General features: G+C 57.1%; 1 protein-coding gene across 2 annotated transcripts in view; it reads right to left on the minus strand.

Annotated features, from left to right (window-relative positions):
• LRP8 (low density lipoprotein receptor-related protein 8, apolipoprotein e receptor) overlaps window positions 1–18,360 on the minus strand; it is an 82,496-nt gene extending 64,136 nt beyond the window's left edge. Inside the window, exons 1-2 of one of the 2 annotated variants that reach the window (XM_011926309.1) lie at window positions 18,294–18,360; window positions 17,375–17,494 (exon numbers count right to left, since the gene is read on the minus strand). The gene's annotated coding sequence lies outside the window, so the exon portion shown is untranslated. Of the gene's footprint in view, window positions 1–17,374; window positions 17,495–17,757; window positions 17,894–18,293 lie in introns of those variants that run through there. The other variant, XM_011926310.1, reaches the window with a different exon arrangement.
• Between the last annotated feature and the right edge of the window lie 6 nt (window positions 18,361–18,366).

An 18,366-nucleotide genomic window follows, 5' to 3' on the forward strand; every position in this document is an offset into this window, starting at 1 on the left:
CTTCTGAGCAGAACCAACTTTGAGCAGCAGCAGAAAGGAAGCCCAGCCCCACCCAGCTACCCCAACGCCTCACCAGAGATGGGAATCCCCATGTCCCCAGCTGTTACCCTGCATGTCTTGGGTCACTGGACAGGGCAGTGACCTCTCCTGTCAGTTTAGTGGCCTTGAGCTCTGCCCCGGAACATACCCGCACCCTGGCCTCCAGGGGACAGGAAGGGCTCTCGGCCCCAGGTCCCCAGGTCTCACCTCTGGGACTACCCAGTTGGAGTCTTGGTGTCAGGGATCCATTTGGGGACAGCGTGGGGAGAAGGGAAGAGACAGGGGCTGGGGAAGGGGCAGATTCCACCTCCAGAAAAGCCCTCAGGCCCCTCCTCAGCCTTGCCCCCTCCTGCCAAGCCCCCAGTACCCCCAAGCCCTGCCACAATCCCATGCTCCAGGAGGTCTTCCTCCAGCCCACCCCAGCCCATCTCCCACCCTCCTGACTCAGACATTCTGTGTCCTGCTAAGCCATGTGACCTAGAAGAAGTCATTTTTCTCCTCTGTAAATGCGGGATGAGAACTACCCGCCTTACAGGCTGATGTGAATGGAATGAGATGCTGCCTGGGTGAGGGCTCAATATGTGACACCTATGATTACTGACAACCCAGAGGTTAGTGCAGTGGAGACCCAGCCCTGCAGGAGCCTGTGAGGAGCTGGGCTGGCTCAGAGGTCTCTGGTCTTTTCCGGGCTGCTCCGAGGCAGCAGGATCAGCCAGGGTCTCTGTGTGGCCCCTGTGGCAGGCCTGGGAGCCATGGAGCCTCTCAGGAAGAACCAGAAAGAACTTCGTTTCTGAAAATCTTAGAAAGAATTGCTGTATAAAGGAGTGAAGCCTCCATCCCAGGAGGTATGCAAGCAGGGTGATCCATTCATTCGTGCAACAAGCTACAATGGGCCCCTCCTCTGTGCTGGGCCCTGTGTTGGGCACTGGGGGTTGGGAAAGAGCATGAAAGCCAGTCCTGCCTGAAGAAAGCCATACTATAAAGACACAAGAGAGGACAAGGGTGCCAAATCGACCCCAGGTCATGCCTGCCCAGCCCTGAATATGTTTCAGAGCCTGGAGGAAATGCAGGAGGCCCTATGCCATGAAAAGGGGCTCGGGAAACACCCAGAGCAGCACAGTGAGGGCTGAGCTCCAGCCAGCAGATGCAAGACCCAGGCCCCAGCCTGCTCTGAGCTGCCATGCCCTCCGGTATCCCGGGGACCTCCCTGCCCTGGTCCACCTCCATCACAGCTCAGGGCCAGTCCCCAGGCCCTGCCCACCCCCAACACCCAGTGAGGGGTACGCAGGAGGAATCCATGGTTTACAGGGAGGGCCCTGCTGGCAGCAGGGTGTGAGGAGGGGGTGAGGGGTAGCTGTCTCTGCCTGAACAGGGGCATGGGCACAGCCAGTTCCAGGCAGGTGGCAGGCTTACCCTTTGCCCACTTTCTTGTCCCCCGGCAGTTCCTGGGGTGTGGGCTCCAAGGAGGCCCAGCAGCCAGACCACCAGCTGCTTCCCCTCCCCACACAAACCCTGGCCACAAAGCGCCCTCCCCCAGCTCTGCCCGCCTGTGGTGACAGCCTCTTGGCACCAGCTCTCCCCTCCCTCCATCTGTCAGGAATCGGTGCAGACAGACTGTGAGAACCACAGAGGAAGGAGCGACGCTGCATAGACCCTCCCTGCCCCCAGCCTCCCCAGTGTGCTCCCCACCCCACCCCGTCTCTCTCTCCCCACTCCTGTGTCTCTGCCTTCTCTTCCATCTGTCTCCATCTCTCCCTACTGATGAAGACATTGACAGAGTGGGCGTAGGGAGGGGAAGAGGACCAGCCAACTGGTGACCCCACTCATAACTGCCACACACCATGACCACAGTCCGGCCACTCATGTGGCTTCCCTTCTCCCCACCATTAAGGAGTCAGACACTGTGGGACTATGGGCTCAGTGTCCCCATCTGTACAATGGGTAAAGTCATTCCTGCGGGCCCACCTCCCAAGGGCCACCATGAGCCTGGAGGCAGCATGTGGGAAGGGCCTTGTTCACTGCAGAGCTTCGTCCAAGGCACGTGGCCAGCGCCTCCAGCTTCTTTCTATTCATCACAAGCACGGCGATCTCAGTACTGCCCTCCACTTGGGAGGAGTGAGGCCAGTGTAGGACATGGACAGGCAGCCACATGCCTGGAAGAATAGAAATGGCAGTGGTAACACAGGCAGGCCCGTGAATGTTATGATTCTCACCACAGTCATACGAGGTGAGCAGGGCAGAGATGGGGAAACAGGCCAGAGAGGGGAGTCACACAGCTGGGCTAGAGGCAGTCTGTAACAGTGGCCAGGTCTCCTGGCCCTATCCACACAGCTACCCACTCAGGATGCTTGGCCCTGCTCTTCCAGACCTTCCAAGAGCCTCTGTTTCTTTCCTGAATTCTCCCAAAAGGTGAGGAAGAAATCAGTCTTTTCTTTTGGCAGGGAGGGGCTGAAACAGGGTCTGGCTCCCTCACCCAGGCCAGAGTACAGTGGCATGACTATAGCCCACTGCAACCTCAAACTCCTGGGCTCAAGCAACCCTCCTGCTTCAGCCTCCCAAGTAGCTATAGGCATGGACCACGACACCTGGATATATATATTTTTTCTTTTTTGGAGAGATGGAGTCTCACTATATTGCCCAGGCTGGTCTTGAACTCCCAGCCTTAAGTGATCCTCCCATCTCAGCCTCCCCAAAATTGTGGGATTACAGGTGTAAGCCATTATGCCTGGATTTTTTCTTTGTTTTCAATTAAGTGAGCCATGCCCAGCTAGCAGAGTCCACAAGGGATGGGGAGGACATGCTGGGGTCCTGAGGGAGCAGTGGCCAGGGCTTGGGGGTGCAGCTAGACTGGTCAAGTGTCCCAGTTTGTTCACAACTGAAGGGGTCCCTGAGATGCAGGATGTTGAGTTTTAAAACTGGGATAGTTCTGTGCAGCCGAGGAGGCGTGGTCACTTTATGCATGGTAAGCACATGGCAATGCTGACATGCTGGGCAAATGAACTGGACGTTTTCGCTGAAGAGAGAGCAAAACCTCTGCTCACCTCCTGCTCCTGTGAAGCTTGGACCAGGGCTCCAGAGGCCCAGTGGAGAGGAAGTTCTGGTCTAGCTGCAGCCTCAGGGTCATGTGGGGCCATGTCTGACCCCAGCCGCAGCATAGGTATGCCCAAGGTAACAGGGAAGGGTCTTGGGTCCTCATCCCTTTCACAGCGGAGGAAGCTGAGGTTCAGAAAAGGTCACACATTGAGTGAGGGGCTGGCGCTCCCAGGGCGCGACCTGCTTTCCCATCTGTGGATCCTCCCCGGGTCCTGGCAGGGCACCTGGTACAGAACAAACCCTCAGTGAATGTTGGAGCCGGGACCCAAAGGCTCCAGTCCACAGCAGGCACTTCCCAGGGACTCACAGAAAACCATACACAGTCATGTGCGGCAAGAGGGACTGGAAATCTAGCAAGGGGTCAGCGGCACAGGGTACACTCAGAGTCCAGAGGCACCCTCCACCCCTCTTTCCTCTGCCATCCTCCACAGGTCCCTGTCCCCCGAGGCTTGTGGTCTGCATTGTGAACCACAGACTCTAAATCAGGCCATCATGGTATCGAGTGTGGGGAAACACAAGGATGGAGGAGGCCAGAGGACACTGACCCACCCAGGGGAGGAAGTACCCTGGAAATGGTGACTCCAGAGGTCAGGTGAGGCTGGACAAGCACAAGTGGGGCCTTCCAGGCTAGGGACCTGCATGCGAAAGGGCCTGAGGCTTCTCCGGGGGGTGTGGCTGGAGAGGAGACGCCTGGGGCTTGGGGTCAGTGCCAGGTGAGACCTAGAGAGGAGACAGGTACATGTTGGGTCTTGAAGGGCTCTGAACGTCAGTTAAGAAGACTTGGTCCTATGAGGGGTGGGCGTCACTGCAGAAGCTGAGCAAGGAAAGGGTGTAGCTTTGCAACTCTCAGAGCACTCAGCTGCAGAGCGAAGATAGGTTTGGAGGAAAGAACAGAAACTAGGTAGGGGTTGCTGCTGAGATCCAGGAAGGGTATGGCAGTGCGGGCGGGGGGAGAGGCCCAGACTGGCAGGTAGGCAGATAGGCAGCTCAGGACTTTCCGCCTTCCTCTATTCGAGGTGAGGGCTCAGGGGAAGGAAGGGAGGAGTTGTGATGACTCCCAGGGTCCTGCCCAAGGCCCAGGCAATGCCTGCGCTCTGGACTAGTCCAAGAGGCGGAAGAGGTTCAACCACAGCCGCCTAGTGCTATGTGCTGTGCCACAGTCATTGCAGGATCTGGGCACTGCCGCCCTGCTACCCAGGAGAGCAAGTTGTCCATAATGATGTCCACAGGCAAATGTCACCTTTGCCTTCAGGCACGGCACTTCTGTCCTCACCCTCCACTTCTCAAAGCCCTGGGAGGTAAGTCACAGGACGCAGCTAACATTTATAGAGCCTGTGAATGTGCAGGCCACCAGGCCCCATGCTGGGGGAGCCAGAGAAGCAGTGGCCCCAGAGAGGATGGCCCTTATCCGAGCCCACACCACAAGTCAGCTGTCACAGGCTGGGCCTCCCTAAGCCTGGGGGCTGTGGCAGGAATGCAGGTAGGAAGGGACACAGCACAGGCTTACAGTGAAGCTGGGGGCAGACTCTGTAAGCAGAAGCCCCATTAACAGAGCTGGGATCAGAGAGGGCAGGAGCTGTAGGAGACAGATATGGGATTGACAGAAGAGCAGGTTTTGTAACAGGAAGAGCAGTCCGGGGCGGGGAGCTGCTTGGTCAGTGAGTGAGCGCCCAGTGCCCGGACGCATTGGACCCCCGACCTCCACCCCACCAGGCTGCTGAGGAAACTCCTGCATAGGATGGAAGGGGGAGGCTGCTTTGGCTTAATGAAGATGCTGCCCCGGCCCACAGATCATGCATCCACTCACTGAACACCTTCACCAGGGCCTGCTCTGAGCCAGGCTGGGACAGTGGGCACCAGGGCTGGGTGGAGCAGAATCAGATACACCTCCTCTGTCACCCTTCTCCACCCTGATCCAGCAGGTGAGGCCAGAGCCCAGCAGGAGTAGGAGATAGAGGCATGGGTTCCTTCAGCCCTGGCTGACCATGCACCATGTCACAGGCCTGTGCCCTGGCCGCTAAAGGACCAAGTGTCTGTAACTTCCTGGGCATATTTAGGGCACAAGGCCAGGGGCCAGGCAGGGCCAACCACAATGTAATCTCCTTCTGCACCCCACCCCTCCTGAAGGTCCCTGAGGCTCTGGGCTCATTTCCTAATGAGGTCCCCCAGAAGGCCTCTCCCTAATTAAACTGGGCCAGCAAGTGACAGCCTGGAGCGGCAGGGGAGAAGGGGAGATAAAGGAGTCTTTCTAGGGGCTCCCTGGCTCCTCCTATTCCACCCCACAGTGCAACAGCCCAGTAAGGATGGGGATTCCTGAAGGACAGATGGGAGAGGGAGGTTCAGAGAAGGAGGTCAAAAGAAGCCCAGGCAATCTTGAATTGAGCACTGCGCGTGCACCACGCACCGCTCTTAGTGTGCCTCACAAGTGAACTCACCGATCAATCCCACAGCCACCTTGAGGGGCGACTCCATTCTCCAGATGAGGCAGGTGCTCAGACAGGTGAAGTCATTTGCTTGGGGCCCCACATCTGGGAAGCAGTGAGGTGTGGACTTGACCCTAGGCGGCCTGGTAGGGCCCTGCTGTTATCCATGTCATGATACATCCTCTCACGATGAGGTAAGGGCCTGTCCTGGGGACTTGCACATCTACACCTCCCAGCTGGCTTCGCACCAAGTGGGCCTGGAAGTGGCTGGGGCGGAATTTCAAAAGCTGCCCCAAGTGACGCAAACCACTGATCTAATCCTCAGTCTCTCAGAGCCCCAGAGCAGGAATATACCCAGGTCACATGGCATGTTGGGGACAAGGCCAGGCTGACAGCCTGGAGGGCAGCCAGCCAGGTAGGTCAGTTAGCCAGCAGCAGCAAGGGATCAGGCCTCTGTCACACAGGGGAGACATCAGCACAGGACCTTCAAGGGTGGGAGAGACCAAGGGCCAGAGGGGAGGGCAAGGCATGGTGGGGGAGGTGGCAGAGAGAACAGGGGCTTAAGCCACATGGGCTGCCAGACCACTCTGCCCTCGTTGGGTCCAATTCAGTGGTGTAAGAAGAACCAATTGGCTCATGGGACTTGCACGCTGAGGGCCAAGGAGGTTTCTGGTACTTTACATAGGCCAGGAATTATTACCCACGTTGTACAGAGCGGGAGTCTGGGGTTCCATTCAAGGGACTTGCCCTGGGGGTCTCTCAACCAGGAAGTGGGAGAGCTGCAGCTGGAAGCCAGATCTAGCTGCTGCTGAAGAGACCATGCTGGCCGCTGTGCCACTTGGCCCCTACGCTGGAGAAGCAGGCAGTAGAGGCAGGGAATGGGGAGGGGAGGGAGACAGAAGAGCGTCGTGTAGGCAGCTGATGTCGAGTCTGCTCTCACTGGCTCATAGGTATTAAAAAATCAGCCCCATCAGAGCTTGGCACAAAAATAAGCAGACGGAAAAAGCCTCCAGTAGATGTAGGCTCTAACAAACAGTTGTATGGTTTAGGCCATGTCTCCTGTGTGAGGGGCTGGGGCGGGGTCCCTGGGGCCCCATAGGGTTGGATTTCACAGCTCCTGCCCCCCTGCTTCCAGCCCTGGGCCTCAGAGAAAAGGGTCAGCTCCTTGGAGCACCCTGTACCTGGGGCCTGGCCATGGCAGACTCCTGCCACATGAATCCCTGACTCTTAGGGGAAAACAAAAGAATTCCACAGAACGGGACTGAGAGGGACTGGAGATGCCCCACTCCCAAGGGGCAGAGACCCCACGAGGGGCAAGCATCTGCCAAATGGCCACTTGGCAAGGCGGGAGCCGAGGAGGAAGGCTGCATTTATAACAAGCAGCCCTCCGGGTGGGGCCAGAGCACACGTGGCCCGGGGAGGAGAGGCTGCTGTGGCAGGGGGCAGGCTGGGAAGAGAGACTGCTGGCGCCTCTCCAGCTACAAATCATTCCCCACCACAACGGCCCGGTGGGGCGGGCCGGGTCTCTGGCTTGGTTTGGGCAGACTTAGTGGGTATGGGAGAAGAGTGTCATCTTAGGCCCCATAGCCTCCACGGGTCCAGAAGAGTCACCTCCTTCCTGGTACACACCCCCTCCTCTGAAGCACACCCCCCAAGCACACGCACATGTGCCCATGCCCATGGCCGAGAAAGGGCTCTGAGAGTGTAAGGAAGGCAGCAGATGGCAGCTCAGGGTCCAGGAAGTGGGGGAGGGAGGGAGGGGAGGAGTGCTGGCTTGAATGTCCCTGGATTCAGGCCACTAGGAAAGTCCACCCTTGGCCTCTAGCTATTCAGTGGGGCAGCTTAACCTGGGCCTGATGGGACCTTCCTGCCTCTCATCAGCTGCCAAGTCTCTGATGTTAGCCCCGACCCAATGGGGAACCAAGGCCCCGCATGGCTAACTGCCGTGGCAGGCCTGGCTGGCTAACCAGCCCCCCTGGGCCACTCAGGAAGCAGCCACCCTGGGTCCCCAGTGCAGATGGGGTGGAATGAGATGGCTCCAACAGTCCCTCCTAGCCCGAGGAGCTGCTGTTCTCTCAGGCAGCCAAGTCCTCCCAACTGGCCGGTTGACCTAAATCTCTCCTGCTGCTATTTCACCGCTGCCCTCTTGTTGTGTCCTTGGAGGAGGAGGAGGAAAGCTGAGGACGGTTCCTTTTACTCAGCCATTCCCTGTGCAGGAATCACAGGCTCAGGAAGGGAAGGCAAATGCTCATTTTTAGGGCCAGGCTCTGGGCAAAGTGCTTTCATCAGCCCACACACCTCTGGAATATGAGGTCATTTTCCCCCTTTTGGAACGTCTCATGAAGCTGGTGGGCCTCACTCCATTTTTCTCCATCACTGCACTGCATCCGGCCCAATTGTGAGTGCAGGAAGAAGGCAGAAGGGAAAGTCACCCAAGGAACCTGGGCCTCAGGGTGGAGCTCTGGAAGTGGAGCTGAGGAGTCCAGCTGCCCTGTTTCCCTGCCCAGAATCCAACCCACCAAGCCAGCTATACTCCCCGCACTGTCACCAGGTAGTAAGGCACAGATCCCCGCCCTAGGCCAGGACTGGCCAGCTCCAGCCCTGAACCCAGCTCCAGGTACAGGAGTCTCCTTCAAGTGCTGGGGGCAGAGCAGGTGGAATAAGAACCAATGAGTGAAGGGAAAATGAAGTTCAGAGAGGGAGAGCCATTCGCCCAAGGTCACACAGCAAGTTAGGGGCATAGATAGAGGAATTAGAATGTTATGGAGGAGATGCCTTCTACCAATATCCGAGAAGAATGAAGGAACAGTTTTGTACTCTTCTGCTTTTTTTTTTTTTTTTGGTGGGGATGAAAGCCCTTGGGGCCAGAACACCATTGTCCTCTCTCCTGGCTTTGCTTTCTGTGGCCTGAATAAGGCTACTTTGTCCCGTGGGACCAGGATGAGGTGGCCCTGTGCTCAGAGAAGAGGGAAGTCCTTCAGCTGTCTGCCTCACTGGAAAGGAGGGCCGTGGGGCTGTGGAGGGAGAGGGTTGTGAGATGGGAAAGAGTCTCCCCTCTAGGGAGCAGCATGGCAATGACGAAAATGCACACACTCAGCAGCTCCTTTCCTAAGAACTTATCTTAAGGAAAGGACCAGGCCAACGCACAAGGATGGAGTTCAAGGATGTCCATCCTAGCACTGCATAGAGCAGGGAAAAACATGGAAGAACCAAACACACATCTATCAACGGGAGATAATGTCATTAAATTATGAAAAAGCCACACAGGCCGGGCGCAGTGGCTCAAGCCTGTAATCCCAGCACTTTGGGAGGCCGAGACGGGCGGATCACAAGGTCAGGAGATCGAGACCATCCTGGCTAACACAGTGAAACCCCGTCTCTACTAAAATACAAAAAACTAGCCGGGCGAGATGGCGGGCGCCTGTAGTCCCAGCTACTCGGGAGGCTGAGGCAGGAGAATGGCGTGAACCCGGGAGACGGAGCTTGCAGTGAGCTGAGATCCGGCCACTGCACTCCAGCCTGGGCGACAGAGCGAGACTCCGTCTCAAAAAAAAAAAAAAAAAAAAAAAGAAAAAGCCACACAATAGAATACTATCTAGCCCTTTAAAACAAGGATGTGGACTCCTGTTATTGCCATAGAAAGCCATATGTGAAAACAACCGGCATAACATGGCCTCATTTTTATTAAAAAAAAATACATACGTTCATGCCCAAGAGCTCACATGGAGAGAAAAATCTCTAGAAGGCTATGCTGCTTAAATAGTGGTACTAGCAAGGGTGGGGACTACCTTCACCTAAGCTGGAGTGCAGTGGTGCAATCTCGGCTCACTGCAACCTTCATCTCCTGTTCTTTATTAACTGTGTTTTTCATTGCCAGTATAAAATTACTTTCAGCTAACCAGAAGTTACTTACCCTGGCAAACTAAATTAGTAAAATCAGTTGAAATGAGTTTTAGCTCCAAAGCTACCAATAACGGGCAAGTCTCTTATCCTCTCTGAGCCTCATTTTCCTCATCAGAGAATGGCGATCATAATGAACACCTGCACCGCCTGGCCCGCAGGAGCACACCTGTAAGGCACCAGCTGGAAAAGCCATCCAAGGATTATGGCAGGTTGAGAGGGGTGGAAACTGAGATGCTCTCCAGAGTGGCTGGGATGAAGTCCCCTGTGGCACCTCAAGGCCAGTGACCAGGGGAGGATGAGGGCCCCATGACCACTCCCGTGGACTCCTAGACAGACTGGCCGACGGCTTTGGGCTGTCTGTCCTGCCGCGTGCCACGTTCCAAGGGGCAGGCGTGTGGAGGCCATGAGGTGTCATGGGAACTGTGTGCACCACACGAGCCCCACAGCCCTGGGCTTGCTGGGTGACTCTCAGTTACCTGAGACACTCCATGGCACCTGAGAGTACGCCGTGTTCTATGCCCCCAAAGCAGTTAGGCCCGGCTCTCCCATTGTGGGTACCCAGGCTGGGCCCCACCAGAGATACAGAGGTCAGAGCAGGTACAGTCAGTGAGAAGATCGGTCAGGACTGAGCAGGATTCCCCCAAAGGCCCTCAGCCCCTCCCATGCCACTCCGGCTGCGGGATGATTACTGGAGTCTATGACATATGGCAGCTTGTGAGAGGAGCTGGGGTGAGCAGGGCTGATAATTAAAACTGCTGCCTGGGGACCCAGCTCATGCTGGAGGGTACCCCAGGGGCCGGGTTGCTCAGGAGGGAGCTGGCACACCCACTGGCAGATGCTGGCAAAGAGGGACGCCTGGAAAGGAAGAGAGGCCCCAAGCCACACTTTACTGTCGTCGTGACTGGGATGTGTGAATTCATATCCCCTTTCAGCTGCCTCAGACTTGCAGCCAGACAGGCACAGCCCAGTCCTGCCACTGACCAGTGGGGCCACTTGGGGGACAAGTGACTTCATCTCTCAGAGTCTCGGCTCTCTCCTCTGTGAAATGCAGTCATGACACCTCAAGGCACCGGCTGAAGGAGGTCTTGCATGAGAAAGTCCCCTCACTAGCTCGCTCCCTAACTCTTCTTAGTATTAACGTGAGTATTTTAGATGACTTCTTGGCAATCCAGAGGTGGGCAAGCAGGGCCCAGTGGGGGCGGTGGTGCACCTGAGGTCCCCAGTCAGGACCCCAAAGCCCTTCGGTACTGAGTCCACCCCTCAGCCTGAGAGCACCCGGTTCCCAGATCCAGCAGGGAACAGAGAGGGTGGGGATGGGAGGGGGAAGCACATACAGTTCCGACTCCAGTCCTGCCCAGAAATGAGGACACCTGAGTTCTGAGAATGGGTCCCTACTGCCAATGGAGCCAATTCGACCATCAGAGCCTTGGTTTCACCTTTCTAAGCCTGGGTGCGAGGAGGCAGCCAGGCCCTGTGTTACTACAGAGTACAAGACAATCCCTGAGGTCATCTGCATCACTTATATATCATCGGGTCCTCAGTTTCCCCTCCCGTACACTCAGAAGGAGAATCAGCATCTAACAGGCAAAGGCTGAGAGAAGCCTATGGAAACTGGAATGTCATCCCCACAGGAGCTGGAAAAGGGAGGCCTATGTGAGGGCTCTGTGGGGTCTCCAGAGAACAGGGTCTCTCCCCAGTCCCACTCCCCAGGTCACAAACAGGTAGCCCTGGGAGGCACTGCTGAGTCCTGCAGCTGCTCCGTACTTCCTCCCATACCCTCCAAGCACCAGCCTCTGACCCACCAGGGTAGACAGTGCTCAGCAGGGAACAGCTTAAGAAGAGTCTGGGCTCCAGACCAGACAGACCTGGGTCAGATCCTGGCTCCACCACTTAACGGTCATGACATTGGCCAACTCCCGTCTCCTTTCTGAGCCTCAGTTTCATCATCTTCGAAATGAGAATAATGAAAAACTGGCCCTCACAGGGTTGTGAGTAGTGAAGCTAAAGGATGCGAATTGTCCAACATGGTCCCAGGCATGGGACGTAGGCAGCCAATAGCTGTTATTAGCTACTCCCCTGAGGAAATGACTTTGGAGTCCCTAGTGCCCAGCATAAGGCTGGCAGAGCGCACGATGTGGAGAAGGATCTGCAACTGCGGGAAGAACAAGGACACGTTGTGGGAGCTCAGGGCCTGAGGGACTGGAGGACAGGGGTCTAAAAAGGCATCTCTGGAGGAGGTGGCATCCCTGCCAGGCCTTCAGAACCTGGGTGATCTGGATGTGTGGTCACTTTGGGGGCAGGTGCCACCAATGTTACTTAGGCCTGGGGCTGTAAGGTCTGGCTCCACAACCCTAAGGACACAACCCCACACCCTCCCACAGACCCCAGAGCTGGCCCCCTGGGACAGCATGGGCCTGGGAGTAGACCAGTAACGCAGTGCTGGGAGAGCATGCATGCATTTACATCCCTTGAGGGGGTGCCTGTTCCATTCGCCCTCTGGGCTCTCGCTCCTCACTCCCCCTGGGGATCTCCCTCTCTCTGGCTTCACCTGCTACCAGCATTTCCCCAAGGAGGAAAGCTGTCAAGTCGGCCACCAGCAGACAATTGGGGAGGAAGAAGCCAACCATCCCTGGGGCCCAAGGGACTCACACAGGGGAACGCTGACCTGGGAGGGCCCAAGGGAAAGTCTTCAGCAAACATTCCCAAGGCCTGCTAGGGCCTGCTGGGCAGTGCCATGGGGGATGCAGGCCCTCCACTCCTCTCTAGGCACAGCCAAGAGGAAAGGAGCAGACAGGACAGAAACCAGCCTCTAGGACCAGCACACAGCCAGAGGGAAGCCAGCCCTTGCCCCTCCTAGGGCCCTAGGCCTGTTTGACTCATTTCTTCCCCCAGCTCCTTTCCAAGCAGCTTTTTGTCACCTCCACAGTGGCTGGGCAACTCCCTGGCTGAGGCCAGTACCAGCTGCAGGAGCCTCAGACGTGTGGCTAAACAGACAGGGGCAGGGGAAGCAGGGGGTCCGGGGTGGCCTGCAAAGACCAGAGTCGGGTACCTAGAGACCTCAGTGAAACCCCTCCCACCAAGAACAACCTCACCCACTGCCACTCACTGAACACCTCCTGCTCACCAGGCACGTGACCTCATTTAATCCTCACATTTAATCTCTGTAAAGGAGGGCCTAGTATCACCCTCACAGCCATTCATCCAGGAGGCAACAGCTGGGATGTAAAACCAGGTGTGTCTGGGTTGTGATTTTTGACATGGGTCTCTAAGTCCCTTATCTCAACTCCTGTATCTCAGCCTGGAAGCAATGGGGTGTCAGGGAAGGTTTCCTAGAGGAGGTGACACCTGCACCGAATCTCCTAAGATGATAAAATGAATCTAGCCAGTGAGGGAGCAGGGTGTCCGGCAGACGGAATGGCACACACAAAGGCCTCGAGGTGAGAAGCAGCAGGAAGGTGAGAGTGTGGCAGAAGCTAGTTTGGTGTCACAGGCTCACGGGAAGAGGTGGGAAGAGGTTGCAGGGAAGTGGGTAACAGGAGCAGGTCACAGAGGGCCAAATACAGAGGAGTCTACACTGACTTTATCCTCCGGATAGTTGGGAGCCCCAGGAGGACTCTGGATGGTGGAGTTGCCTGGGATGAAGACGGGGAGGTTCAGAAAGGAGCCGCACTGTCATCAGATGGCTCCATCCATGAAGGAGATGAGGCTGGGTCCAGTGTCAGGAGCACATGTCCAGGACACACACTGAGGGCCAGATGCGGGCTACGGCACAGGCCGGGAGGTGTGGCCGAGCTTTAATTATTTACAAGGCTGTCTCCCAGCAAGCCTCAGCACTCCTGCAGCCTGGCCTTGCCCAGCTAATGAACTCTCAGCCATGGGAGACCTCCCTGTGGCCACTCTTTATTAAACCTGGGATGGAGGGGTGACGGGCGCTGGGATAACAAAAGAGTCCAAAGAAGCCTGAACAAAGTGAGGTCAGGGAGCACAAAACTGATCTATCTGTCCACCCAGCCTTTCCACGAGAAGCATAGAACTTCCTAGAGGAGAAAGCGAGGTGGAGTAGCCTTAAGATGTCATCTCAAGACAGGGAAATGAAGGCCTGGGAAGGACCTCCCTAAGGTCACCAGCCAGTACTTGAGACAGTACAAGTTCCATCGCTGGTCACCTGCATTCACACTTCAGCAGTTCTGCACCCTTGGGCCAGTTACATAAGCTGTCTGTGCCTCGATGAGATGGGACTAATTCAGGTACTTCATAGTGTTGCCCCATTTTATAGAATAGAGGAACGAGGGGCGATGCGTGGACAATCTCAGCACGATGCTCGGTCCACAGCAAGTGCTTAGTCAGCGTCATCGGCGCTATGGTTACTGTTGTTGTGACTCTGGGAGTAAAGGCCGGGCCAGAGACGAGAATCTCTGCCTCTGCCCCTGCCCCCAGACACTAGGGAGCAACAGGAAACTGAGGCCAAGGGGCCAGCTGGCCTACGTGACCCAGGTCCACAGCCAGGAATCCCACCCGACTTCTCCTGGCTGGGCTTCCTTGGGCCTGGCTCTCTGGCTTCCAGCTCCTTCCTCCACTTTGAAGGTTCTTTGAGCTGGGAACTAAAGCCCCAGGAGCTTTTCCCTCTTCCATCCTGCAAGTTCCTGCTGTGTCTCCAAAGAGCCAAGTCCCAGTCACTGTGGATGAGGCTCAGGACTTAGAAGACCTCAGTTTGAGTTCCAGTTCCAACCCTGAGGAGCTCTGTGACTTTGGGGGAGTCACTTCACCTCTCCAAGTCTATGTCCTGTATAATATAGGAACCATACCACCCGTTTTTAAATGGTAAACTCTAGGGGAATGCTATTAGTTACCATCTTTCAAGGCCTAGTTCAGCTGTCTCCTCTTCCAGGAAGCCTTCCTTGGCCTCCTTAAAAGTCCCTTCCTTCCAGCCTCTTGGTATTCAGGGACTGTATTCTGGCCCCTTTGGGAATTTGGACTCATTTTGCCTCACGCAGACTCTATCCACAAATTCACGCCCCATTTTGCAGGCCCAGAGATGTACAAAGGTGGGCTAGCTCAGGCCCTCTTGCAGGGTGGTGTGCCAAAGAGGTGGTGAGGGGTAAGGCACGGAGACTGCTCAGGGAGGAGCAGCTTTTGTTATCCCAGCACCCATCACCCCTCCATCCCAGGTTTAATAAAGAGCTCCTCAGGGAGGAGCCAACAGCTCTCTCTTCTGTGGGGAGAACAGTTCAAAGAAATTCAGTCTGGGCAGGTGGCCTAGAATGCGAGAAACCCTCATATGGGGAAGGAAGGGCTGAGGAAAGAACATTTTCCAGCACCTGGCCCCAACACGGCCACGGAAGCCCCACTCCGTTTCTTCAGTTTCTCTTTGTGGCTACCAGGAGTCCGTTTCTAAAGGCCGTGGAGGTGGGAACACTCATCCATCTGTTCCCTTCTTGCCAGCCCTGTGTGTCTATGTGCACAGCTAGCATTGGAGGGACAGCTGCCCCTGTTTGGCAGATGAGGAAACAAGCTCAGACAAGCCATGTGTGATTGCTACTTGGTACTATCAGCAGCGCCACCACCCTTTCCACTCCAAGCTTGATGTCGTTCACTTTTGTTTAATAACTCCCTGCCTGTGACTCTACCCCATGCATCTCAGAGCCATGCAGGAGCCCAGCTTGGCCATTGGAGCGCTCTTGGCCCACCTGGGCGTCACTCAGCCCCCAGCTACTTCACTCCTCCATCTTGTCCAAAGCCTCACATGGAGCTGAAATGCACCAGGCCTAACATTTACAGTCTGTCTTTCCAGCTCCTAGATCACACTCCTGGTGCTTTCTGCACCACGTTCCCCACCGCGGCAGACAGTGCCCTGAACTAGAGGCAGGCAGAGATCCTGACCAAGTTCTGTCATCCTGAGCTGTGTGACCTTTCATAAGTCACTCAACTTCTCTGAGGTGGCATCCTTATCTAGAAAGTAGAATGACAAGAGAATTGCTGCTCTCTGCAGCCATCCTCACAAGGACAGTTGTTATAAAGAGCCAGGGAGATAAGGCACAACCAGCCCAGAAACAGTTTCTATTCCTTGCCTCGCCCTCACTACTCCTACTCTAAGGAGACCACAGAACAACTCCCAGTGAGGAAACTCACAGCAATATTTTAGCAAGGCACAGCCATTTTCGTAACCTCAGCAGCACTGGGAAATGGTGCAGGGTCACGATTAGACTAGGAACTCTGGAGTCAGATGCTTAAGTTCAGGCTCCTACTTAACAACTCCGTAGCTGCTAAGCAGGTAACTTAACGGTTCAGTGCCTCAGGTTTTTTGTTTTGTTTTGTTTTTTAATCTCTAAAATAGGACTATTGTGAAGATTAAAGGAGTTTATACAAGATAAGTACTTACTGCAGTGCTTGGCACAGTTAATGGTCAGCACACATTAGTCTCATTACTTCCAATTTCACTTCTGGACTCAAAACAGTCCCATGAGGTTGCTGGGGCAGGAATTATGTGAACCCAAGTGGTCAGGTGAGGAAACTGAGGCAAGAGATATAGACTCAGGCAGTCTAGTCCTGCCATGCACAAGTCACAAAGCCAACTTTGGCTTAGGTCTGAAAGTGAACGGGAGGGAGACTGACACAGTAAAAAACCAAAAGGATTCAACAGAGAGGGTGCCTGTCCACCTGTCCCGCTACCCTTCCTGTGCAGTGTGGGGCTGTGGGCCTGTCCACCTGTCGCCCTCCTCCCTCAGACCCTGTCAGTGCTCCCTGGCTGCCAGGGCTGGCCTGTCTTGGAGGACGCCCCAGCGCCTGGCACATAGCAGATGCTCGCGAATGATGAAGGAATGAATGCCTGGGTCTATGTCTCTAGGAGAGCCCTGTTTTTCTGTTCCTGGAACTACATTTCTTCCACCGTGGCAACTGCCTGCTAATTAGCTCCCGGTCCCACAGACACTCTGAAACCCTGTGAACTCTAAGAAGAAACTTCAAAATCAGTCGCGCACGCCCAGCAAAGGCAGCCGGCAGCCGTTTCACGCGTGGCCTCGGGCTTCTCGGGCCCCTTCCGGGAAAAAAACTCTCCCTCCTGGTACCCTCCTTCCTGGTGTGCCACATGACTCAGAGCAGGGCAGGGCTAGCAGGAAAGCACGGTCTGCTAACCAGGGTGGCTCAAAAAGGTCTTCACTGTGACTCGGCAGAAAAGCGGCGCCCGAGGCCCGCCTGCACCTACCACCCTGCGGATGTGCGCGGGGGTGTGGCCGGGGCGGGGCCAGGGCAGGGCCCCCGCGCCCAGGGAACCCGAATACCGTACATCCGTCTGCTCCACGATTGGCCGCTCCGGCCACGGGGGCCTATGGGGTGGTCCTCGCCCAGCCAATCAGGGGCCCTGGGGAGCCCATTCATTCACAAAAACTGAGCAGGAATAGGAGCGCAGTGCGGCCCAGAGCTGCGTGGAACTTTGAAACGCGCGCGCGTCCCGCGGGGCCGAGGCAGGAGTCCGAGAGAGCAGTGTTTCGGGAATCCAGACTTTGCAGGGACTGCCACGTCCCCGCCCACAGCTTCGGTCTAGCCTCCCCAGCTTGGTGCGCCCTCCTCCCCCGGCCCCACCAGGGCACGCCAGCTTTCCTGCCCTCTCCGGGTCGCTAAGAGCCACCCGGCCCCGAGGGAGGCGGCGCCCAGGCGGTTTCCCGGTCGCAGGCTCCAGCGGCAGGGCCCGCGCAGGCGGCAGCGCCGCGGCTGCAGCCAAGTGCGCGCCAAGCCTGGTTTCCCCACCGTTCCTCTCCTCTCCCCGGGTCTGGGCTCCCCGGCTCGCCACTCACGGCAGTCGTCCCCCACCGTTCCTCTCCTCTCCCCGGGTCCGAGCTCCCCGGCTCGCCACTCACGGCAGCCGTCCCCCACCGTCCCTCTCCTCTCCCCGGGTCCGGGCTCCCCGGCTCGCCACTCACGGCAGTCGTCCTCGTCGCTGTGGTCTGCGCAGTCGTCGTCCTCGTCGCATCTCCACACTGAGGGGATGCAGCGCTCGTTCTGGCACTGGAATTGATCCTTTTCGCACTCCTTGGCCGGTCCTGCGGGGGGAGGGAGCGTGAGCTGGATCAGCGGGCTCGGCCCCGCTCCCCACCATGCGGCCCGGGCCACCCGGAAGGGCCCGCTGGGGAGGAGGAAAGGGGGTGATTATGGAGACCCCGGGGCTTCGGGCACACTCCTTCCAAAGGGAGGGTACGATGGCAGGGGTTCCGTGGATGTCGGACCGCTCGGTGGCACGGCGAGACCGGGCACCCACTTACAGTGTCACACGACTTGGGTGGACCCTCCATTCAGACCCATTCACCCGCACACGCGACCCAAAGAAATCCGCGCAGACACAGCCCATAGGGAGTCCCAGCACTCGCGCGCCACGCGCACTGGGAGCCGCGGGCACATCACCCTGGCAGGCAGCCCCCTCTCTCCGCCGCGCGCAGAGGTCTGCGGAAACGCATTGTCAAGCGGAGAAGCCGCCTAGCTCCGCTCATTACCGCCGCGGAGCGCGCGTGTCAAATAAACCCCAACGGCGAGAATCACACAGCTCATCCGGAACCATGAATGGCCTCCCCTTCGGCAAAGTTCCCCGCCGGCCAAGCCCCCCTGCACCCCTCCCCCAAGAGCCGCTGCCCAGAGGGCAGAGCCCTCAACACGGAGGCCCGCGGGGGCGGGGGGCAGAGGCCAAATTCAGGAATAGCCGCGTCGCGGGGAGCTTGTCCATCCCGGCGCCCCCGATAGCCCCCTGGTTCGGGAACCCCCCCACTCTGACCCTCCCCCGGCCTCTAGGCCGCGCTTTGTTGGTGGCTAGGGCGGCGCAGAGCCGAGGCAGGAACCGGCCGCACGCACCTTGGCCGCCGAGCAGCGGATCAGCCGCTGCCGCCGCGAGATGCTGAAGCCGCAGCAGCAACAGCAGCAGCAG

The sequence above is a fragment of the Colobus angolensis genome, unplaced genomic scaffold (genome assembly GCF_000951035.1).
Source record: "Colobus angolensis palliatus isolate OR3802 unplaced genomic scaffold, Cang.pa_1.0 Scaffold68, whole genome shotgun sequence".
NCBI classification, from domain to species: domain Eukaryota; kingdom Metazoa; phylum Chordata; class Mammalia; order Primates; family Cercopithecidae; genus Colobus; species Colobus angolensis.